Source organism: Abramis brama (assembly GCF_963993115.1).
Source record: "Abramis brama genome assembly, chromosome: 2".
Taxonomy (NCBI): Eukaryota; Metazoa; Chordata; class Actinopteri; order Cypriniformes; family Leuciscidae; genus Abramis; species Abramis brama.
Window position 1 is genome coordinate 13835712 of NC_139964.1, and position 25797 is coordinate 13861508.

The 25797-nt window shown below is 38.2% G+C and overlaps 1 protein-coding gene and 1 long non-coding RNA gene across 2 annotated transcripts in view; both read left to right on the forward strand.

Moving 5' to 3' along the window:
- LOC311077688 (B-cell receptor CD22-like) overlaps window positions 1-25797 on the forward strand; it is a 271893-nt gene that overhangs the window by 75802 nt on the left and 170294 nt on the right. The window lies entirely within an intron of this gene.
- Window positions 20289-24464, forward strand: LOC311076081. The gene is made up of 4 exons (XR_014604611.1): window positions 20289-20409; window positions 21262-21329; window positions 22455-22498; window positions 24258-24464. It is a non-coding gene; the product is annotated as an uncharacterized lncRNA (long non-coding RNA).

Consider the following 25797-nt stretch of genomic DNA (forward strand, 5'->3'; position numbering starts at 1 on the left):
ACAACCTGTTTCTGTTCTGTCTTTAACATGTTTGAGTGCTTTCTGTTGCCCTTTTGCTCTTTTTCTACTTCCAATTTGTTTAATATATTTTTTAAACATTTTAATTACATGTTAAGCATCATCCACTCATAGGAAAACATGTCAAACATTTGAAGGAAAGAATCATTGCCAAACTCTGAATGAAAAAGACATGAGATGAAGAAGAAATGTTTGTTAGGGGTGTTTTCTGTGGAAATCGACGGTTGCATTGTGGGAAACGTAGTGTGTTTAGCTGAAGCCTCAAAGCTCTTCCTGTTTGGCAAGTGTGAGCCGAAGACATGTTTAAAGGAACACTCCACCGTTGTTTGAAATAGGGCTTATTCACCTTCTTTCCCACATTTAGATAGGTGGGCAAATGCATTTTTGTCTCAGTGCATGCATTGTTTTAGTTTGACAGGGTCGGCGCTAATAAATAAAAAAACCCTCCTAATTACTTCTTGTGGCCTGCGTATTCACAACGAGTACAAATAGCGATGCAGATTAACACTAGGCGATTTCCTAGGCAGATATTGACTTGGGACTATATTAGGGGGAAGCACAGGCGAAGCACTGCTACTTGGGCGCAGAGATATCTCTTTATAGATATCTTTAAAGAGATATCTTAGATTCAGTTATATTTTTAACTGAAGCTAAAGGCCTCCTAATATTATAATGATGAAGAAATATAATGATTTCTTAAAGGGATACTTCACCTCTGGGAAGATGAATGTGTATTTAAAATGGGTCATTTATGTAGAAGAAATGTGAAATTATTTTTTAATTTGGAGCTTTCTAGACTGAGGAAAGCGAGAAAATGTATTTTTGGCTTATGTGGATGAAAGACAACAACTCCCAGAATGCACTTGCTTCGCTGCCCTAGGAGGCCACTCCCAAGCCACGCCTACCGTTAAGAGAGCGCTAGGCTACTAGTGAGCCTCTGTGATGAGTCTGCCTGGGATTTCGAGATCGCCCAAAATGTCCAGGATTCGGCTTTTGCGTTCTACAGTTGCCATTCATCATGTTTACTGTGGCGAGCAGGACGAGACTGAGGGCCGAGAACAAGAGCCTGCTAGCTTAGCTTCCAAAAAAAGATGGAAAAGATGCGATCTCGAAATCCCAGGCAGACTCGTCACAAAGACTCACTAGTAGCCTAGCACTCTCTTACCGGTAGGCGTGGCTTGGGAGTGACATTCTGGGAGTTGTTGCCTTTAAGCTTCAGTTAATCATGTGATGTCTTCGGCTCACACTTGCCAAACAGGAAGTGAAACTACAGCCACAGGAAGAGCTTTGAGGCTTCAGCTAAACACACTACATTTCCCACAATGCAACTCTTCTCCCAGAGCTCATATGATGGAGAGAGTGATTTTAATGTTCAAGAAATATTCTGTATTATTTATAGTTTCTGTAAACAACAGTGTTTTCCATGCTGTCGATTACCACAGAAAACACCCCTAACAAACATTTCTTCTTCATCTCATGTCTTTTTCATTCAGAGTTTGGCAATGATTGTTTCCTTAAAATGTTTGACATTTTTTCCTATAAGTGGATGATGCTTTACATGTAATTAAAATGTTTTAAAAATATATTAAAACATTCAGAAGTAGAAAAAGAGCAAAAGGGCAACAGAAAGCACTCAAACATGTTAAAGACAGAACAGAAACAGGTTGTGGTTGATGATTAATTTCCTGGTCAAAACTGAGAGGCGTTTTCACACCTAACGCCACATGGAAACACAGAGATCACAGTTTCTCAACACGTGAGACGAGAAACAAGCGTATTATTTTACTCTCCACTGATAGATGAGAGCAGTATTATTGCTGTTTGAGTTTCAGAGAGTCGTGTGAGGAACTACTGAGAGTTTCAGACTGATTTTCTGAACTGAACTGATGAAGAAATGAAGTTTCCACTGATAGTTTGTGTGTTTCTGCTGACGGGTAAGAGCTGAAGACAGGCCCGGGGTGGGTAATCATGAGAATCGGGAGAATTCCCGGTGGGCCGCTCACTTTTGGGCCGGTCGAGGATGTTTTTTTTTTTTTACATTTGTCACGTTAGTTACATTAGGCTACACACGTTCCGCATTCTGACACCGCAGCGCGCAGCCTCTGCATGGGTTGTACCATGAGAGGGAGTTCTCCCCTCCCCTCCCATGGAGTTGGTTGGGTCCATAGCCCGTCTTTTCCAAAACATTTTCTCAGGTAGGCTACCGCGGCACCGCCGGCGCCTACCGATAGCTGGGCCTGCCCTATGGCGGCAAATCAATGACAAAATTAACGGAGCGCACAACTGATGCTTGGCGCGCGCAGTAAATGACATTCGCGAGAGGATAACAGCTCTACAAGCGAGGAAACGGGAACTCGCGAGCTCATTCAAACCCTGCGTGATCATTCCCCACGCTCTTGATCTCGCTCGATCGAACACTTTTACTTTTGGCAGTCGATGGGCGGGACTTACTGTTTTAATAACCTCAAATGTCATTAGGTATCACGTTTTTTGATTAAAAAAGCATTATTTTTGAATATTTTTGAATACAAATAAATCTGTAAACATTAGTTCAATATGCCTCTTTGTGGAAGAGTGGGATACATTTCAAATGCTTTCTTTCTTTCTTTCTTTCTTTCTTTCTTTCTTTCTGCTTTTGTTAATTTATCAACCTATCCTTGTGGAATAGTGGAAAATTTTTTGTTAACTTCTCAGCTTAAGTGAATTATTATTTAACCTTTACATTATTTGTTGAACCATGTTATTAATAAAAACTACACAATGGTAAGAGCTGAACTGTTGCTTCATTTATCCAATTTGGAAAAAGTGCTAATTTGGAATTCCACCATGGAAAAAGAGGGCCGGTCTTGGGCCTGAAACTCCCGGGCTGAAAAGTGGCCCCACTCCGGCCCTGGCTGAAGATCTCTACTAAAAGTGTTTATTATCTAACATTATGGTGTATGTTATCAGTGTACATCTCTCTCTCTCTCTCACACACACACACACACACACACACACACACTGACATCTGCGCACACACACACACACACACACACACACACACACACACACACTGACATTTGCACCAGAGCTGCCAAATATCACGCATTCACTGTGAGACTCACACAATTGACACTTTTCACACACTCACACACATACACACACTCTCACACTCACACACTCTCACGTCCATTTTCTAATAAATAATTGTTGTAGAAATTGTGTTACTAAGACTTCTGTACACCCAAATAGTTGAATTTCCAAAACAGCCTAATACATGAATGAACCTCATCATTTAAAAATAAATAATTTTGTTTCACATAATCAACTCATGCACACGGGACGTCGATGACTTCGCTTTACAGAAGGCGTGTCTCAGCGCCGTTACTAGAATAAGCCACACCCACTCATTAACATAGAATATGCATGCAGGTTGTCTTTGAAAATGAAAACGAAAATGAAAACTGTGAAATAAAAGAGGAATTAAAATGAAAACTAAAATTTACATTTGTGTTTGAATTGTGTCACTATTATTGCATGAGCGTTACTAAAGAGCATTGTAAAAACTGTATTTGTAGTTTCTTTTTCACGTTTGGCTTTTCATTTTAATATTGGCAGTCTTGCCTCGAGACTGTAGTGAAAATTAATTGTGAAATCACCAATTGCAGTTTATTTTTTAATTGGACAGGGATAATGCTGTGAAAATGAAATCATTTAATTTCATTCTCAATTTTGTCACATTTTTTGCATACAGTTTTCTGTAATGAAATCGTTAATCTGGTTTTAATTTTCATTTTAATCATTTAATTTATTTATTTAAATTTGGCAGAAAATGCCTTCCATACGTTTCAGCCTATTTTTGCAATGTCTGTAAAACGTTGAAGTACCATTGTAGTAGTTTCATGCGCGGGTGAATGTCATGAGCCGCTGAGCTCCTGGCCCCGCCCCTACTGTCGATGACACACTGGAGCCACCGAGGCTGGCCCCTCCCCTATCAGTTCACCGCTCAATCGCGAGTTACTGTCAGTCAGTAATTAGTTACTACAGCCTACAGCTTGCTAGCTATGCCTTCATCACAGAAATGTGTATTAGCTTGATGCGATCACTTACAAAACAGATCGGTGTCCTTATTTAAATTTCCGAACAACGATCATATCAACAAGAGGTGGATTAATTTTGTGAAGAGCCACCTTAATGGAGAGCTGAGGATCACCACCAACACCCGCCTCTGTAGTGATCATTTTACACAGGATAGTTTTATAAACTTTTGTCGGAGACAACTGGGATTCACTCCGCTGTTACGAATGGGGCCGAACCGACTTTCTCCCGCCTCGGCCTTCATCCTCCCGTCGCGCCGACAACTGGTGCCATCATCGGCAGTGCGTGCCCGCAAGTCAACTTTCCCGTGAGTGGGCGTGGTTTCAGCGCAGCCAGCGGACACGCCCCCAGCGTTTGGGAGCAGAGACCACTGCTAATTTTTTCAAGATTTTGATAGCTTATTTTATTCACTTTTTTTATCATTCAAATTTGGCTGGGTGGCTAATAACACACTTTTCTGTGGTGTGACAAACTCAGAACACATACTTAATTTTGAATAAATGTCAATGAAACTGTTGCTTTAACCAATCAGATAATCAGTCAGATTTAATCAGCCAATCAGATTTCGATTTGACTGCATTTTCAAGTCTTTTGATTGGATGGTAAGAGTTCGTACTATCACTGGTAGTCAGAGCTAGCTAACCGCATCTGTAGCGAACTGCATAAACTAAAATATATTCCTGTAGATAGTTAGATAGAATAGATAGAATAGTTTCACAACCCACAAATTAATGTTTCTTTCTCTCCTCGACCCCCAGCCAGTTCAAACCTACTGGAAAAAAATCCCTTATTGAGCCTTATCCAGTTTAACACAGAGTCACGGCACACTATTCGATCTGTCCGGGTGAAAACAGAACTGACTGACTGTATGCCATGACTGATTTTGAAGGCAAAAGTCCTGCTGATCTCATTGATTTCTTTTTTTGAACATGACATTGGATTCAAAATTTTAATAATACGGGTTTGTTGTAAACTTGCTTGTTGTTTGTGTGTTATTTATTTATTTTTATTTTTATTTAATGTATCAGTTGCAGCTGGTGTCAGTTGGTATCACTGGGATTGCGTGAGCAGACCAAACTTTAATTTGTCTGGGATCTTAAGACCCTGTGTAAAGTGTGGTTAATGTGTGTGTGTAAATAAAAGTGTTTTTGCTAATTTTTGCTCTAAACACAGAGATCACAGTTTCTCAACACGTGAGACGAGAAACAAGCGTATTATTTTACTCTCCACTGATAGATGAGAGCAGTATTATTGCTGTTTGAGTTTCAGAGAGTCGTGTGAGGAACTACTGAGAGTTTCAGACTGATTTTCTGAACTGAACTGATGAAGAAATGAAGTTTCCACTGATAGTTTGTGTGTTTCTGCTGACGGGTAAGAGCTGAAGACAGGCCCGGGGTGGGTAATCATGAGAATCGGGAGAATTCCCGGTGGGCCGCTCACTTTTGGGCCGGTCGAGGATGTTTTTTTTTTTTTACATTTGTCACGTTAGTTACATTAGGCTACACACGTTCCGCATTCTGACACCGCAGCGCGCAGCCTCTGCATGGGTTGTACCATGAGAGGGAGTTCTCCCCTCCCCTCCCATGGAGTTGGTTGGGTCCATAGCCCGTCTTTTCCAAAACATTTTCTCAGGTAGGCTACCGCGGCACCGCCGGCGCCTACCGATAGCTGGGCCTGCCCTATGGCGGCAAATCAATGACAAAATTAACGGAGCGCACAACTGATGCTTGGCGCGCGCAGTAAATGACATTCGCGAGAGGATAACAGCTCTACAAGCGAGGAAACGGGAACTCGCGAGCTCATTCAAACCCTGCGTGATCATTCCCCACGCTCTTGATCTCGCTCGATCGAACACTTTTACTTTTGGCAGTCGATGGGCGGGACTTACTGTTTTAATAACCTCAAATGTCATTAGGTATCACGTTTTTTGATTAAAAAAGCATTATTTTTGAATATTTTTGAATACAAATAAATCTGTAAACATTAGTTCAATATGCCTCTTTGTGGAAGAGTGGGATACATTTCAAATGCTTTCTTTCTTTCTTTCTTTCTTTCTTTCTTTCTTTCTTTCTGCTTTTGTTAATTTATCAACCTATCCTTGTGGAATAGTGGAAAATTTTTTGTTAACTTCTCAGCTTAAGTGAATTATTATTTAACCTTTACATTATTTGTTGAACCATGTTATTAATAAAAACTACACAATGGTAAGAGCTGAACTGTTGCTTCATTTATCCAATTTGGAAAAAGTGCTAATTTGGAATTCCACCATGGAAAAAGAGGGCCGGTCTTGGGCCTGAAACTCCCGGGCTGAAAAGTGGCCCCACTCCGGCCCTGGCTGAAGATCTCTACTAAAAGTGTTTATTATCTAACATTATGGTGTATGTTATCAGTGTACATCTCTCTCTCTCTCTCACACACACACACACACACACACACACACACTGACATCTGCGCACACACACACACACACACACACACACACACACACACTGACATTTGCACCAGAGCTGCCAAATATCACGCATTCACTGTGAGACTCACACAATTGACACTTTTCACACACTCACACACATACACACACTCTCACACTCACACACTCTCACGTCCATTTTCTAATAAATAATTGTTGTAGAAATTGTGTTACTAAGACTTCTGTACACCCAAATAGTTGAATTTCCAAAACAGCCTAATACATGAATGAACCTCATCATTTAAAAATAAATAATTTTGTTTCACATAATCAACTCATGCACACGGGACGTCGATGACTTCGCTTTACAGAAGGCGTGTCTCAGCGCCGTTACTAGAATAAGCCACACCCACTCATTAACATAGAATATGCATGCAGGTTGTCTTTGAAAATGAAAACGAAAATGAAAACTGTGAAATAAAAGAGGAATTAAAATGAAAACTAAAATTTACATTTGTGTTTGAATTGTGTCACTATTATTGCATGAGCGTTACTAAAGAGCATTGTAAAAACTGTATTTGTAGTTTCTTTTTCACGTTTGGCTTTTCATTTTAATATTGGCAGTCTTGCCTCGAGACTGTAGTGAAAATGAATTGTGAAATCACCAATTGCAGTTTATTTTTTAATTGGACAGGGATAATGCTGTGAAAATGAAATCATTTAATTTCATTCTCAATTTTGTCACATTTTTTGCATACAGTTTTCTGTAATGAAATCGTTAATCTGGTTTTAATTTTCATTTTAATCATTTAATTTATTTATTTAAATTTGGCAGAAAATGCCTTCCATACGTTTCAGCCTATTTTTGCAATGTCTGTAAAACGTTGAAGTACCATTGTAGTAGTTTCATGCGCGGGTGAATGTCATGAGCCGCTGAGCTCCTGGCCCCGCCCCTACTGTCGATGACACACTGGAGCCACCGAGGCTGGCCCCTCCCCTATCAGTTCACCGCTCAATCGCGAGTTACTGTCAGTCAGTAATTAGTTACTACAGCCTACAGCTTGCTAGCTATGCCTTCATCACAGAAATGTGTATTAGCTTGATGCGATCACTTACAAAACAGATCGGTGTCCTTATTTAAATTTCCGAACAACGATCATATCAACAAGAGGTGGATTAATTTTGTGAAGAGCCACCTTAATGGAGAGCTGAGGATCACCACCAACACCCGCCTCTGTAGTGATCATTTTACACAGGATAGTTTTATAAACTTTTGTCGGAGACAACTGGGATTCACTCCGCTGTTACGAATGGGGCCGAACCGACTTTCTCCCGCCTCGGCCTTCATCCTCCCGTCGCGCCGACAACTGGTGCCATCATCGGCAGTGCGTGCCCGCAAGTCAACTTTCCCGTGAGTGGGCGTGGTTTCAGCGCAGCCAGCGGACACGCCCCCAGCGTTTGGGAGCAGAGACCACTGCTAATTTTTTCAAGATTTTGATAGCTTATTTTATTCACTTTTTTTATCATTCAAATTTGGCTGGGTGGCTAATAACACACTTTTCTGTGGTGTGACAAACTCAGAACACATACTTAATTTTGAATAAATGTCAATGAAACTGTTGCTTTAACCAATCAGATAATCAGTCAGATTTAATCAGCCAATCAGATTTCGATTTGACTGCATTTTCAAGTCTTTTGATTGGATGGTAAGAGTTCGTACTATCACTGGTAGTCAGAGCTAGCTAACCGCATCTGTAGCGAACTGCATAAACTAAAATATATTCCTGTAGATAGTTAGATAGAATAGATAGAATAGTTTCACAACCCACAAATTAATGTTTCTTTCTCTCCTCGACCCCCAGCCAGTTCAAACCTACTGGAAAAAAATCCCTTATTGAGCCTTATCCAGTTTAACACAGAGTCACGGCACACTATTCGATCTGTCCGGGTGAAAACAGAACTGACTGACTGTATGCCATGACTGATTTTGAAGGCAAAAGTCCTGCTGATCTCATTGATTTCTTTTTTTGAACATGACATTGGATTCAAAATTTTAATAATACGGGTTTGTTGTAAACTTGCTTGTTGTTTGTGTGTTATTTATTTATTTTTATTTTTATTTAATGTATCAGTTGCAGCTGGTGTCAGTTGGTATCACTGGGATTGCGTGAGCAGACCAAACTTTAATTTGTCTGGGATCTTAAGACCCTGTGTAAAGTGTGGTTAATGTGTGTGTGTAAATAAAAGTGTTTTTGCTAATTTTTGCTCTAAACACAGAGATCACAGTTTCTCAACACGTGAGACGAGAAACAAGCGTATTATTTTACTCTCCACTGATAGATGAGAGCAGTATTATTGCTGTTTGAGTTTCAGAGAGTCGTGTGAGGAACTACTGAGAGTTTCAGACTGATTTTCTGAACTGAACTGATGAAGAAATGAAGTTTCCACTGATAGTTTGTGTGTTTCTGCTGACGGGTAAGAGCTGAAGACAGGCCCGGGGTGGGTAATCATGAGAATCGGGAGAATTCCCGGTGGGCCGCTCACTTTTGGGCCGGTCGAGGATGTTTTTTTTTTTTTACATTTGTCACGTTAGTTACATTAGGCTACACACGTTCCGCATTCTGACACCGCAGCGCGCAGCCTCTGCATGGGTTGTACCATGAGAGGGAGTTCTCCCCTCCCCTCCCATGGAGTTGGTTGGGTCCATAGCCCGTCTTTTCCAAAACATTTTCTCAGGTAGGCTACCGCGGCACCGCCGGCGCCTACCGATAGCTGGGCCTGCCCTATGGCGGCAAATCAATGACAAAATTAACGGAGCGCACAACTGATGCTTGGCGCGCGCAGTAAATGACATTCGCGAGAGGATAACAGCTCTACAAGCGAGGAAACGGGAACTCGCGAGCTCATTCAAACCCTGCGTGATCATTCCCCACGCTCTTGATCTCGCTCGATCGAACACTTTTACTTTTGGCAGTCGATGGGCGGGACTTACTGTTTTAATAACCTCAAATGTCATTAGGTATCACGTTTTTTGATTAAAAAAGCATTATTTTTGAATATTTTTGAATACAAATAAATCTGTAAACATTAGTTCAATATGCCTCTTTGTGGAAGAGTGGGATACATTTCAAATGCTTTCTTTCTTTCTTTCTTTCTTTCTTTCTTTCTTTCTTTCTGCTTTTGTTAATTTATCAACCTATCCTTGTGGAATAGTGGAAAATTTTTTGTTAACTTCTCAGCTTAAGTGAATTATTATTTAACCTTTACATTATTTGTTGAACCATGTTATTAATAAAAACTACACAATGGTAAGAGCTGAACTGTTGCTTCATTTATCCAATTTGGAAAAAGTGCTAATTTGGAATTCCACCATGGAAAAAGAGGGCCGGTCTTGGGCCTGAAACTCCCGGGCTGAAAAGTGGCCCCACTCCGGCCCTGGCTGAAGATCTCTACTAAAAGTGTTTATTATCTAACATTATGGTGTATGTTATCAGTGTACATCTCTCTCTCTCTCTCACACACACACACACACACACACACACACACTGACATCTGCGCACACACACACACACACACACACACACACACACACACTGACATTTGCACCAGAGCTGCCAAATATCACGCATTCACTGTGAGACTCACACAATTGACACTTTTCACACACTCACACACATACACACACTCTCACACTCACACACTCTCACGTCCATTTTCTAATAAATAATTGTTGTAGAAATTGTGTTACTAAGACTTCTGTACACCCAAATAGTTGAATTTCCAAAACAGCCTAATACATGAATGAACCTCATCATTTAAAAATAAATAATTTTGTTTCACATAATCAACTCATGCACACGGGACGTCGATGACTTCGCTTTACAGAAGGCGTGTCTCAGCGCCGTTACTAGAATAAGCCACACCCACTCATTAACATAGAATATGCATGCAGGTTGTCTTTGAAAATGAAAACGAAAATGAAAACTGTGAAATAAAAGAGGAATTAAAATGAAAACTAAAATTTACATTTGTGTTTGAATTGTGTCACTATTATTGCATGAGCGTTACTAAAGAGCATTGTAAAAACTGTATTTGTAGTTTCTTTTTCACGTTTGGCTTTTCATTTTAATATTGGCAGTCTTGCCTCGAGACTGTAGTGAAAATGAATTGTGAAATCACCAATTGCAGTTTATTTTTTAATTGGACAGGGATAATGCTGTGAAAATGAAATCATTTAATTTCATTCTCAATTTTGTCACATTTTTTGCATACAGTTTTCTGTAATGAAATCGTTAATCTGGTTTTAATTTTCATTTTAATCATTTAATTTATTTATTTAAATTTGGCAGAAAATGCCTTCCATACGTTTCAGCCTATTTTTGCAATGTCTGTAAAACGTTGAAGTACCATTGTAGTAGTTTCATGCGCGGGTGAATGTCATGAGCCGCTGAGCTCCTGGCCCCGCCCCTACTGTCGATGACACACTGGAGCCACCGAGGCTGGCCCCTCCCCTATCAGTTCACCGCTCAATCGCGAGTTACTGTCAGTCAGTAATTAGTTACTACAGCCTACAGCTTGCTAGCTATGCCTTCATCACAGAAATGTGTATTAGCTTGATGCGATCACTTACAAAACAGATCGGTGTCCTTATTTAAATTTCCGAACAACGATCATATCAACAAGAGGTGGATTAATTTTGTGAAGAGCCACCTTAATGGAGAGCTGAGGATCACCACCAACACCCGCCTCTGTAGTGATCATTTTACACAGGATAGTTTTATAAACTTTTGTCGGAGACAACTGGGATTCACTCCGCTGTTACGAATGGGGCCGAACCGACTTTCTCCCGCCTCGGCCTTCATCCTCCCGTCGCGCCGACAACTGGTGCCATCATCGGCAGTGCGTGCCCGCAAGTCAACTTTCCCGTGAGTGGGCGTGGTTTCAGCGCAGCCAGCGGACACGCCCCCAGCGTTTGGGAGCAGAGACCACTGCTAATTTTTTCAAGATTTTGATAGCTTATTTTATTCACTTTTTTTATCATTCAAATTTGGCTGGGTGGCTAATAACACACTTTTCTGTGGTGTGACAAACTCAGAACACATACTTAATTTTGAATAAATGTCAATGAAACTGTTGCTTTAACCAATCAGATAATCAGTCAGATTTAATCAGCCAATCAGATTTCGATTTGACTGCATTTTCAAGTCTTTTGATTGGATGGTAAGAGTTCGTACTATCACTGGTAGTCAGAGCTAGCTAACCGCATCTGTAGCGAACTGCATAAACTAAAATATATTCCTGTAGATAGTTAGATAGAATAGATAGAATAGTTTCACAACCCACAAATTAATGTTTCTTTCTCTCCTCGACCCCCAGCCAGTTCAAACCTACTGGAAAAAAATCCCTTATTGAGCCTTATCCAGTTTAACACAGAGTCACGGCACACTATTCGATCTGTCCGGGTGAAAACAGAACTGACTGACTGTATGCCATGACTGATTTTGAAGGCAAAAGTCCTGCTGATCTCATTGATTTCTTTTTTTGAACATGACATTGGATTCAAAATTTTAATAATACGGGTTTGTTGTAAACTTGCTTGTTGTTTGTGTGTTATTTATTTATTTTTATTTTTATTTAATGTATCAGTTGCAGCTGGTGTCAGTTGGTATCACTGGGATTGCGTGAGCAGACCAAACTTTAATTTGTCTGGGATCTTAAGACCCTGTGTAAAGTGTGGTTAATGTGTGTGTGTAAATAAAAGTGTTTTTGCTAATTATGTCAGATATGGCTTTTCCTTGTGTGTGAACAAAACTTAAACTGAATCAGTTGCTTTTTTATTCGAAATGAAATGCTCTCATGATTTACTTTTATCTTTGTTTTATTTTACAGTAAATGTGCAAATTACTACATGGTCTATTATTGTAATCGCTAAGTAAATGTCATTAAAATTGTAACTTTTTTTATTGTTATGGAAAGCTTGTACAAAATAACTAAAATATGCATGTATTCAACATAATCTCAATAGCAGTTGCTTTTAGGAGCCTCCAAAAAATATGTGCCATTTATGTTGTTTGCAATGTTTTATCAGAATATGCAGCTACTTTTGATGGTCATGAATGGAGAAAGATTCTCTTTGGCAGCAGATTATTGTAGTTACAACATCAGCCAGCAGGAGCGAACAGATGAAACTAACTAACTACACATCAATAACTACAGACATACAAAACAGTAATAATGAAACAATATACAGTATATGCCCCACTTGAAATCCAGAGTAACATGGTTTAATTAGTCTATTAAACTGCAGAATGAAAGGATCTCATTAAACATATTCAGCTTTAGAAATTAATGCATTTATTATATTTCTATGATCCATATTTGAGTACTTCAGCTGTAAACATAACATAATCAAATGTAAAATTGCCACATTAATGATAATTACAATTAAAACACAAAAGAGCAAATAATCAAGTCATTTATGAATCTGGGCCCGTATTCATAAAGAATCTTAATGCAAAGAGTAGCTCCTAGTGACAAAATTCTAAGAAAATTCTAAGAAATGTGGGCGTTTACTCTTAAAATTGAACAAAAACTCCTAGTAAAGAAAAAAGTAATTCAGAAAGCATCTTAACCCTTAAAAGAGGTCTTAAGTCAAAATTGTTAGGAGCACGGATGAGGACTTTTAAGAGGCTTAAGAGTTTCTTTAGCAGAGGAGAACATGGCAGAAAGACGAAGAAGGAGAAGAAATGTGTTGCAGACAATGGATGACAGTGAGTTAATAAGACGCTATAGATTAGATCGTGCAGGGATCATGTTTGTGACAGATCTTTTTAGAGACACGCTAATATCTCCGTCACAGCGCAGAAATGCCATAGCGCCAGAAATGAAAGTAATCACTACATTACGATATTTGGCAACTGGGAAAATTCCATGTTTGATACATTAAAACCAACATTCAAACCACCACTTAAATAGACATGCCAACAATCAGTGTAACTGGAAAGAGTGGAACAATTTTTATCATTCTAAGCCAAGCAAATACATTATAGGAAATTAACAGCATGGTAAATAAAAAAAGGATTTATATAATGTGTGTGTGTGTGTGTGTGTGAGAGAACGATCAAATAGGAAAAATTACGCATGTAAGTTCAAAGTGAAGGCTTAGAATAGACCCTATACTTAAAATCACTTTTTTTTTTTTTCTTATTGGACAACCAACCAATCACAGTCTTCAAAAGATTGTGTCATACATAGCAACGGGGTCAACCCCGCCTCCTCACTGAGATAAAAGTTTTTGTCTTTTCCTTACTCAGAGTTGCTCTCAGATCAGTCCCGAATCGCTTCTAAGCTAAGACTCCTACGTAAAAGTTTTAAAAGCTAAATTAAGAGTTTTCTGAGAGGATCCTTAGAATCTTTATGAATACGGGCCCCGATCTTTTCTGTACTCTTTATGATGAGTAGAGGAGACAAAACAAGCTAAATTATGACTCATGTTCAGAAAAATTTAAATTATGAGAAGGATGAAGATGATTTCTCTTGGTTCTTAATTATTAATGTATATTATATGAATCTATATTATATTTTATTATATTATATTATATTATATTATATTATATTATATTATATTATATTATAGCATCATTTTTGCAGTTTACCGCCACTCCTTTGTTTCCATGGTCACCGTCTTCATTAGTTCATTTGGTTCAGCTGTGTGTCGTTAATTATCTTATTAAGCTCCTTTGTTTATATCATGTATACAGGGTTTGAAATTAACACCCGCTAAATGCGGGTAAAAATCAACTGTGGCGGGTAACGCTGTCAAATCACGAGCCAATTTGGCATGTTACTTACTGTTTACTCACATTGCAAGACAAATCTGCCCGGATTTAGCGCAACTCTTGAGTCATCATTAAATACAGCGCATTGTGCAGAATCTGCTCATATCTGGCTTACTTGAACAACCACTTCACTACGCAAAAAAATACAGCGCACTTGTTCATTTGCATTGAAGCAATAGCGAAGATTAAAAAGCATTTGGTTAACAGAAATATACATTTTCCAATATCCTACATGTTGTTTGTACTGTATTGATCTGTCCACCTAAAACACATTTTTGGTGAAAATGATGAGAGTGAATGAGGAAGAGAAGAGATGCTGGATGACAGGATTTAGTTTGAATAAGAAATTAAATTAAATCCAAATGTTATATATATATATATATATATATATATATATATATATATATATATATATATATATATATATATAAACAAATTTCTTCACGGTGCTTTCCTCCAATTAACTGTTTTATTTAATCTCTCTTGTTGCCTAATTATTCGCATCATCTCTCTTTCTTTGGGGATGATTTTCTTATGAGGATTTTCCTTTCCTATGTCTTTGTACCTTCTTGGCCTCCTTCTTTACTTTTTTTTTCTTTGTCTAGGGAGTTTATCATGGAAGTACACCTTTCTGGGTCAATTGACACGACAATTTAAAACATCTGATTACTGTTGGTGAGATTGCTCATATAGTATAGATTGAAAAGAATGAATGTAAGGACTGTTTAGTATCTATTGAGTAAGAGTGAGGAGAGTTTCTTCTTGAGAAGACTTGAAGAGCTACTGAAGAGACTGATTCTCATATCCAGAAGAGCCGGACTGGTGAACAGCAGGGCCCGTATCCCTAAAGATTCTGAGAATCCTCTCAGAGAGCTCCTAACTTAACCTAAAAATTCCTTGCCAGGAGTTTTAGCTTAGAAGTGATTCCAGAACATTTTCAGTGAACTCTGAGCAAGGAATGGATGGAAAATCCTATCTTAGTGAGGAGGTGTGGTTGACCCCGTTGCTAGGTATGAGTCATCATTTCAAAAGCCGTGATTGGTCAACACAGTCTCACTCCCTACACGTCAAATGTCTGACGCATGGTCCAGGAACCCTGGCGTCATTTTTTAACGCACTGGGTATACCCTTGGCGTCATTTTTCAACGAGCAGGGTAGTCCTTTAGATTGAACCGGGGACGTTCAACGTTGAAATTTGACGTCTTGGGTAAGCACACCACAACATGTTGTCTGCCATTACAACAAGACTATACTACAAAAATAAAAATGAATAGGCTACAAAAAAACGATCTATGCCAGGGCGAGTCAAATGGCGGCCCCCAGATAATTTGTATCTGCCTCTCCAACTGGTTTTTGATGTTTTAAAACCCTCGCAATCTGATGTCAAAGGTTTAGCGCGTTCATCAGCGGTGAGTTTAACAACGCACATGGTGTGCAACCGCATTCAGCGGTGAGTTTATTCCTTTAACTAAAGCATGCTGGATAACAGATTTTTATCGGATTTTTTTATTTATTTTAATAAATATAATATGCTACGATTGTGTTCAATTAATCAGTTTATTTATATATTTTTTTGTTTATTATTAAGTCCTTTAAAACAATTACGCTGACGTCACCGGGTTATCCCAAAGTTCATTGCGATTTTCCTCTCGGTAAGTACGGTACATTAATATACATGGGTCTATTATTCTTACATTTACACATCTAAAACTGTTGAATCAGGACAATAAGTTGTGTTTAGAAACTTTAGTTTTGTAAGGTGGCCATTTCTTAGGACGATTATGATAGAATAAGACATTATAAACATACAGTTTTCTGCACCAAATGTGCAGGCTAGCAAAATTAACGTTAGCTAATTAAATTCAAGTTAATTTTTGTCGCATACAATCATGCAACTTAAGGTACGATCATAGGGGAATATAAGATTTTCAGTATTAAATTAGCCCACAAAAATTATCCAACATTGTAAATGTTCAGAATGAAGAACGGTTGGCAGATTGGTCTGTTTTACAGTCTGACGTTAATGATAAATTACGCAAAATTATATAATAAAACACCGAAATAAATCATCCATTTTTAACAATACTACAAATTCATAACTACTACATTGTGGCTCATCACAACTTTTCAACATGAAATAAAACAATATGCAAGTAATGTAATAATGCTGTCATAAACTATTGACTGATTCACACACACACATATGCTAGCCTATATATATATATATATATATATATATATATATATATATATATATATATATATATATATTAGGGCTGGGGGAATTATCGCGTTAATCTTTGTGATTAATTTGAGATGTTTAATGCGTTAAAAAAAAATAACGCATTTAACGCAGCACTTTTTTTTTTTTTTTAACACACACACACACACAGAGACACACGGAACGGAGAGTGCGGCGGCGCACACGGAGCGGAAAAGACCCGCTAATCGATTCCCAGCCCTAATATATATATATATATATATATATATAGCTTCCAAAATTAAAATGGGTGAATTAGAAAATTTGTGTTTGTTGACGCTGTCTAAAGTGCACTGTAGAAAATGCATGGGATAGAGACTGATATAAGTGCATGGTTGTTGTTGCAGTGACGCTAAATTAGCTAAAAGTTAACCTGCTTTAATTGTTTTCATTGTTTTGGTAGAAAGCAGTTATGCCAATAAGTTGTGTACTGTTTGTTGACAATGTCTAAAAAAGTATGTTATTATAGAAGAAAAAAATGTGTGTGTGTGTGTGTGTAGATTTCAAAATGCCTCGAAAGAAGTTCAAGCCTTGCCCCTCCTGCCAAGCACCTAATCAGGTGAGGGAAAGTGGAATAGAGCATTATGTGCAATATTCAAATATGTGGTTTTAATGTCCTACATTTAGTAGGTCAATTGGGTACTAAAGTATGCTCCTACTAAATGACCCTGTATGATATCTGTACTGTGTTACAAAACAGTAATAATGTAAGGCGTCTGGGTTAATAACAATATGTATTACTTATTTTGCACCAAACGCCATAGGCAACATTTATTAGAGTAGCCTGGGTGTCTCCTACATCTGCCACTTTTACTGTATGATTATAATAATAATAATAATCCTGTGTAAATTTAGAGACCTATTCTGAATTGCATTGTGCTTTGTGTGTTCCTATCTTTCCTGTATACAGCCAAATTAAACTGTATCTTGATTGTACTTCTTCTCTGTGACTGTGGATGTGATGTCTCACTTTGGTATACTTTTACCAACACAGGTGAGCCGCAAAACCTGCAGCTCTTGTTTCACAGCCATCTCCCAAAAAGCCAAAGTGACGGCCAAAAAATTGTCCCTGGACAAGAATTGGGGGGAAAGGGTCCGAAAAAATAAAAATGCGTCAAGAGTGGTGGACTCTGCCAATATTGCAGTAAGTATAAATGCTCATATGTCATTAAGCAATATGATTTGTTTCACTTTTTATTAATATTGTGTGATAGGGCAAGGGCGTCATTTTACAAAAATAAGTTTAATCTGTCAGTGAATGAATTTGAGGTAGTCATAGATGGCATTGGTGTAATATTATTTTAATTTATTTGTCATTTGCTTGACATGCATGGAATAGACTTTCTTTTTGACCAGGTGCACATGTACATTTGTTTACATATACAACCGGCTACATTGTAAACATAACCTTGCTTTAGTACCACACAGACAATGCATGTTACTGAAGTTTCTGTCTCTGCTAAAGGCAGATCACAGAATTCAGACCCAGAGTCACTATTAAAGACAGTCTTGCATGATTATGTAGGCTAAGTACTGTAGATAACATGCTCCCTTACACTACCACTACAAGCATGTGAATATTGCATTTCACGCTTATAGTGCTTTGCGCTGCTGTAATTTTAGAGAAAGTGCATGATGACGTGACAAAATAACTGAGGACATGCATGAAACCCATTCTGTGTGCAAAATATGTGTTGGTAAAAGCAAGGCCATATTCCAGATGTCCTTTTTCAAAGCCACAACTTAAAAAGCATTTGAATTACTACAGGGGAGATAGTAGGCTAATGTCACATTAAAAGAGAAAGGATTCAGCCATACCTACTGGAGTAGGACCAAGTCCAGATTCTGTAGAGCAGCTGGCTATTTTATGATTTTTAACTTTATGTTCATTGGTGGCCTTCCCAAATGAATGTTTCTGTTTGTCCCATAACCTACATTTTCCGTGGGGAGAGACAGGTAGACTATCTAAGGGGGGAGGAGAGTGTTTGGATCAGGTTGATATTTGGCCATAAAGAGGGAGTCCAGTCAAAATGTATTTTTCATATATGTATTATCATATTTTGTTTTGTGTGTGTCAAAAGCAGGGGTTCTCAAACGGTTAGAGCCAAGGACCATTTGTGTGGGAGAACAATTTCCAAGGACCCCCTCATAATTAAAACAATTAAGCATATGCTTGCTACCATTTGTATACTTTGATGCCATTTCTATTTTCTTGAAATTGTGTCCAGGTTCACTATTCCGTGTTTTCTAGCTGGTGTGTAACTGGGTCTTTAGTCAACTTTGGAATTTGAATCCCTTAATGATGTGGACTGACTCAAACATTCATCCATGTTCATCAGCTATCTTAATAGCAAATAAGCCAAGCTAAGCAGCAGGAAGAATGGTTCATCATGACCTGAGTGAAGTGATTTACAACAGATTAACTTGATTAGTCATAATCACAAAAAAAGTTAAATGTGAATGTTTTAATTTATTAGTGCATTTACAATCAAGATTGTATGTAGATTCTAGATCATTACATTGTCATTGATAGGCATTTCTTAATGATGAAGCACAACTTTCTCATTCAAAGCAAATCCACTTTGAGAACCACTGGGATAGATCACATATGTAATGTTTTTGTTTCTAAGGGGAAAAGCTGTTAAGTTTGATTATGGTAATACGCTGATTTCACGCAGCCGTTATTTTGAAATCGAAAGCGAGGCTCCGTTGGGAAGAAAACCGGAAGTGTCGCCTTTAATCACAGGAGAGTCGTGAATGCAATGGCGTATTGTTGTGTTTAATGATGTTGTGTCAATTCTAAAACTGTACATACATTTCTTTTATACTTTATACTATATACAGTGAAATTCATTTATAAATAAAATATTTTTTTTATATAATTCAGAAAGTAAAAAAAGAAGCAGGAATGAACTATACACATATCCTATATTGGATATTAACATCCAAAAGTGTAAATCGCGGCAGCAGCTTCAGGTTGGTAATCCAAAGGCATTGTTGTTTATCTTTACTTCCGGGGTTTTTCCCACCGGAGCCTCACTTTCGATTTCAAAATGGCGGCTGCGTGAAATCAGCGTATTGTGTATATTAGAAACAGTAGCACTAATGTATTTAATGCCTTTTTTTCAATAGGGTGGAAAATAATGCAGTGGACTGGGAATAACTAATGTTTGCTGTCTGCATTTTTACAGGTGAAAAAACTAAGTGCAGTGGGCTATGTCCCAATTCTATTTTTTGCCAAAAAGGATAAGGCCTCTGGAAAGTGGGCGGCCGATGTGGTGACCGATCTGCCACCCACTGAAGAAAACCTAAAAATTGTGGCCTCCATGAGAAAGGCCTACAATTTTATATTGATCAAAGAAGGTAGGATTTGTGTAATTTAAGTCATGACAGTTTTAAACTGGGTTTTTTCATGATGGGGAAATATTGAAAATTAACATACACATACAATATTGTAGGGAACTCCACAACAACATTGCCAGAGCCTCAGCCCCAGCATCAGGACCAGCTCGAGCCCCAGCATCAGGCCCAGCCAGAACCCCAGCATCAGGCCCAGCCAGAACCCCAGCATCAGGACCAGCCAGAGCCCCAGCATCAGGCCCAGCCAGAACCCCAGCATCAGGCCCAGCCAGAGCCCCAGCATCAGGCCCAGCCAGAGCCCCAGCATCAGGCCCAGCTCCAGCATCAGGCCCAGCCCAAAACCCAGCATCAGGCCCAGGAAAAGGAGACATTTTATCTTTTAGATTTATACCCTGTCTCTCTCCCTGTGAAGGAACAACGCCCCCCACCAAAAAAAAGAAGAAAGTGTAAGTGAACTTTGGTCTTAGCACACTATGTATGAATTTCCCCTTTTTGTAATCATGATTCATGAAATACAGAAATCTTCAGGTGAATTTAAGTCCAATCGATTAGTTAATAGTGAGTAATTTTTAGTGGCCAGCCTGATACACAAAGGAATTTGTCCTTGCATACATACCTTTCAGTACTGAACACACACTCTAGGAGTAGAGTAATGAGCAATACACACATAAGTAGAGATGAATACAAATACACACACACATATCACACACATCAGTGGGCAGCCCAGATAGCTTATTCCCCACGTACCACTGTTCACAAGTCTGCTTCAATAACCTTTCGACTAGGCAGTAGGATAATTAGGTTACATTTCGGCTATGAAGTCACTGAATTTGATGGCTAAAGGGCTGTTCATTCCAGGAACAATAACTATATACGTATAACCATAACGATAAAAGCCTCCAGACTGACCAAGGATATGCAAAGTCTCACCTTGTGTTAATAAATATGGCTAAAATTTGATGGGTTCTTATTGGCTGTTAGCTTTTTATCGTTCTCAAAATCGCTTTAAAAGTGATTCCCAACAATATTGTTCTCCATGTCATTATCGTTATAGTTTATCATATTAACGAGAACTATATATTTCTTAAAGTTATCGTTCTTGGTGTGAATGGCCTTTAATATATGTATTCTTTAGTTATTTAGCTGTTTTTTCTGACGTTTTCAAAGTTCAAGGACAATGGTTACTGTTGTTCCCCAGGTTTTGTGAAACTTAGTTAAGAATTTGTTTGTTTCATTTTAAGTTTTTTTTGTCATTTATGGTTAATTATTATTATTATTATTATTTTTTGTCATTTAAGGTTGCCGGAAATGTAGTAGACAACAAGTTTTCCGATATGAATCCATAACAGGAAGAAGGATACATAAGGTAAGTTTAGAAATATATTTTTCACTAGGCTGTCTGATCATCTCTCCATTGTATGTGGCTTATCTGGCATTTCACATATCACAAAATACTGACCATTGAAGCAAGTGGTAATTTGAGCCCATTTAAGGGTATTTTAGAGTAACTGCTGTGCTTTTTACATTATCTTCATATTTTAAACAGACTTAGACAAGTCTTGAGTTGGAAAAACATATTTTTAATGAGTCCGTTTTTATAGTAGACATCGTCATTGCAATTGACCGTTCACAAAGACCCGCCTCCCTTAGTTATTGTTGCTATGCCCGACAAGCTATGTTCCTACTCAGTGAAAAATACATTGTGGAGCAGAGAGGAGACTGACAACACGCTGACAGACAGGACAGACCAGCTTACTTTTCAGTTACTTTTGATATTAAACAAAGTCTCGCCTTTCAAATTTGGTCAAATGTAAACAGTAAATAACGTTTTGTGGTTCTTTAATGTGTCTGTCAGATTGCTGTAGAGCATCAGTTAAAGCTTCTTGTGAACCGATCATCTCTTCCTTCTAGTTCAGTTATAGCATCAATTAAACATGAATGAACATAAGAAGGAATGTTGTTTTAACCGCAGAAAAGCATCAGTACACTCCGTTTCTCAAGTTCAAATCCTGGCATGTTAATCTACTATCTCTCCTGACGGTGCTGTCAGGCAAAATGGCGGATGGCGAAATATGATTGGTCAGATCGCCTGTCAATCAAGCGCTGTTTGGGTCAATTGGACATTAACAACAAGGCAAAGCTAATGTAACAAAACAGAGCCACACCGGACAATATTTTTATGACATAATTATTAGCCGTCTAAAGCTCCAATATTATTAATACTGAATTAAATCTTTTTTTTTTTTTTTATAATTAGCATATGAATTCAGAATACTTTCAAACATACAGTATATACATTCAACACAATGTGATGATCCTGAGAAATGATAGGCTATTGCGAATCCCATGAGGTATATAAATTCATATTCCTTATCCTTCTATTTTATGCAGGGTTGGAATTTAATGACGGCCCTACTGAAGGCAAAGTGGCCTTGTCACAAAAGTTATGACATTATAAACCTGATTATTATATGTATGTGTCTTTCTGTAGGGAAAAGAAGAAGTTAAGGTCAAATGGTTACCTTGCTCTGCATGGTAAGTACTGCTTTATATTGGTTAAAATTGCCTTTATACATCTCCTTTCTGTTTCCACTTTTAACCTTCTCATAGGTGGTGGATAAAGGTTGGAATGTATATTGTAGCACACAAAAGTTTGAATGTACAGGCGGTCTCAAAGTTTTGCAACCAACAAGCAGCGTTGAGAGAATTGTCATGTCCACTAGGTTTTAAAGGGTTAGTTCACCCAAAAATCAAAATGATCTCAGTTTTTACTCACCCGCGTGTTGTTCTTACCCCGTAAGACTTCCATTTATCATCGCATCACAAAATATTATATTTATGATGGAATCTGAGCGCTGGATAAGTTCCCCATTGACTTCCAAGGGGCTTAACTTTGCTCGATCAGAAAACGTATTAAGACATCGTTTAAAATAGTCCAAATGACTCCAGTCGCTCAACCATCCATTTATCAAGCGACGAGAATACTTTTCCTCGCCAAAAACAAACAAAAATTACGAATTTATTCCAATATCCATTTACTCGTGTTCTGCTTCAAAGCTGTTTACGTAGTCTAACTGCGCAGAGCTTTGACATTCTACGTCACCACGCAGGCTCACTATTGGCCAACGCAGGAACCCAGTAGAACCCAGAAGCTTGTGCAGATAGACAACGTAAACAGCTTAGTTGAATCGAGCAAGTTTAAGCCCCTTGGAAGTCAATGGAAGACTTATCCAGCGCTCAGATTCCATCATAAATATAATATTTTGTGATGCGATGATAAATGGAGGTCTTACAGGGTTAGAACAACACGCGGGTAAGTAAATACTGAGATCATTTTGATTTTTGGGTGAACTAACCCTTTAAGTCCAGAGTCAATGCAGCCTTCTACCAGGAGATTTTAGAGGATGGTTGCATCTGCTGACAAGCTTTATGTACATGTTGATTACCTTTTCCACCAGGACTCTGCTCTTGCTACAGTGCCAAAACTGCTTGTTACTGGTTTGCTTAGCATGGTATTGCTGTGCTTAACTCATCTCACCTTAACACCATAGAGAGAACAATGATAGATATCAAACCCAACATTACAGACAATCTCAAAGTCACTATCAAAGCAACCTGGCCTTCCATAACACCTCAGCAATGCCATACACTGATGGCCTCCATGCCACACCACACTGATGCAGTAATTTGTGCAAAAGCAGCCAGACCAAGTATAGAGTCAGATTCGTTCGTTTATTTTCAAAAGGTCAACATATCTGTATTCCTCTTTATTCTTATATTTTGAGATGATGATTTTTGGTTTTCATGAGCTGTAAGCTTTAATCATATAAAAAATGGCTTGAAATATTGCACAATACTGTCATTTTGGAGACCCACCTGTATTTTAATTAGACTATTGGTTACACTGTTGGTATAGGATGGATTAAATACAGTGTCAAATATTGTCTACAGGATTTAGCCACTTGCTCTTTTCAGTACCATACCTGATGCCATGAATAATTGCCCCTGTGTGATTCTATGTAGGAAGTAGACATTCACCAATTTATTGGCAGAACATCAGTATCGACCAAGATCATCCATGTTGACTGTTATCGGCTATTGGCTTGTTTACTTTCAATGACTTTATCGATGAGAGTGGCTGATGTTTATGTTACATTGCATCAAGCACTATATATATGTATATGTTTGTATAAAAACAATGAAATACAAGAGCGTACAATATTTATGCTGTGAAACTATTATGTTAAAATGGCTCCTCTGTTTTTCACTGATTTTGTGTTACTGATACTTACAGTGGAAAAATCTGGGAGGAGACATGGGAGCCGGCCTTCAAGTTTTCACCATGTCCCAAGACTGCCGATGTGTGACTTCACTCAGACAGTAATTGTCGAGTTCGCCTTTACGGGCCATCCTGGTTTTGGATGTTACGATTTATGTATACAAAGTTAATAAATTAAGTGTTTTCTTTATCAAATGATTTTTGTTCAAATAAAAAGCAAAGTATACCTATATTTATGTTTATGTCTTTCCATTCATTTTGTGGGTTAGCCAATCACCTGAAATCTTCTTCAACGTGTCAAATGATATATTGCAATATGATGCACTCAAGGAAGGTGGGATCAGTGTTAATTTTGGCAGCCATTTTTGATTTAGTCTTAGTTTTCATCTTGAGACGAAAATACTTATTGGTCTTAGTCACATTTTAGTCATTTTGTCTTTCATAGTTTTAGTCTAGTTTTAGTTGACGAAAAGTCATTGCGTTTTTTGTCAACTTTTAGTCAAACTGCAGTTACCGACATTCATTTAGGTAGCTATTTATATGTAGTCCTTAGACAAAAAATGTCCTACATTTTTTATCTCTAGGCCAATTCAATTAAGCTTATGAGAAATGTAAATTTATGTAACAGGCTGTATTGACATTGCACTCTTTAGCAGTAGCACTTGTGCAATTCTACATACCCCTTTTCCTTAGTTCAGTGGTTTTTATAGTGCCCTACCCCCTGGTACCCCCTCTTCCACTTAGACTGCATTCACATTTTTTCCACTAAGGGACAAAAAAAATGTTATATATATATTTTTAAATTAAACAATGTTCAATAAATATGCAATGATGGTAAAAACTTAGTAATACCGGTACTTTTAAAATATTAAATTAAAGTCAGTAGTAAGTCACTGTCTTTATGAGTGAGTCATGGAGTCATTCATTCATTCAGTAAGGAAGCAAGCTGCTATTTTTATGAACGGGTCATTGAATCTCACGAATCATTCTAAGCCACAGAATCGTTCACGAATCACCGCTGTGTGCTGCAGTTCTGCTGTGGCTTTCGTTGCAAAATAGAGCAATACGCCTATGACAATACTGTTTTAAATGTAGTAAATCATTTAATGTTACCCTTCTGTTTGTTGCACTGTTGTATAAAATCAATGTCTCATTTGAAATCGTGTGGATATTCAGGAAACATTGCATTCTTGCTCGTATAATATGATCGACATTAAAAACACTAGATATCAGCCTATATTTTGATCGCAGATTTAGTAGCACAAAGATTCAGTAGTAGTCTGTGTTCGGCTCGTGGCAGAACACAGACCGACTGAAAGACACTTTAATTTAAGTAGAACATCTCAAATGAAGATCGCTAAACTCCAGCTTATGCCTAGTTCACACTACACAACTTTAAACGTCGGCAGATCGCTGTGCTGTTCAGACTACATGACTTGCTCTGGAGTCTTGAAGTCGTTGTGGTGTTCAGACTATGTGACACTACGTAAATCTTCTGCAACAGGGGCTTACACACTACAGGAGCTGACAACAAGTCTTGGCGCATTCCAATGGC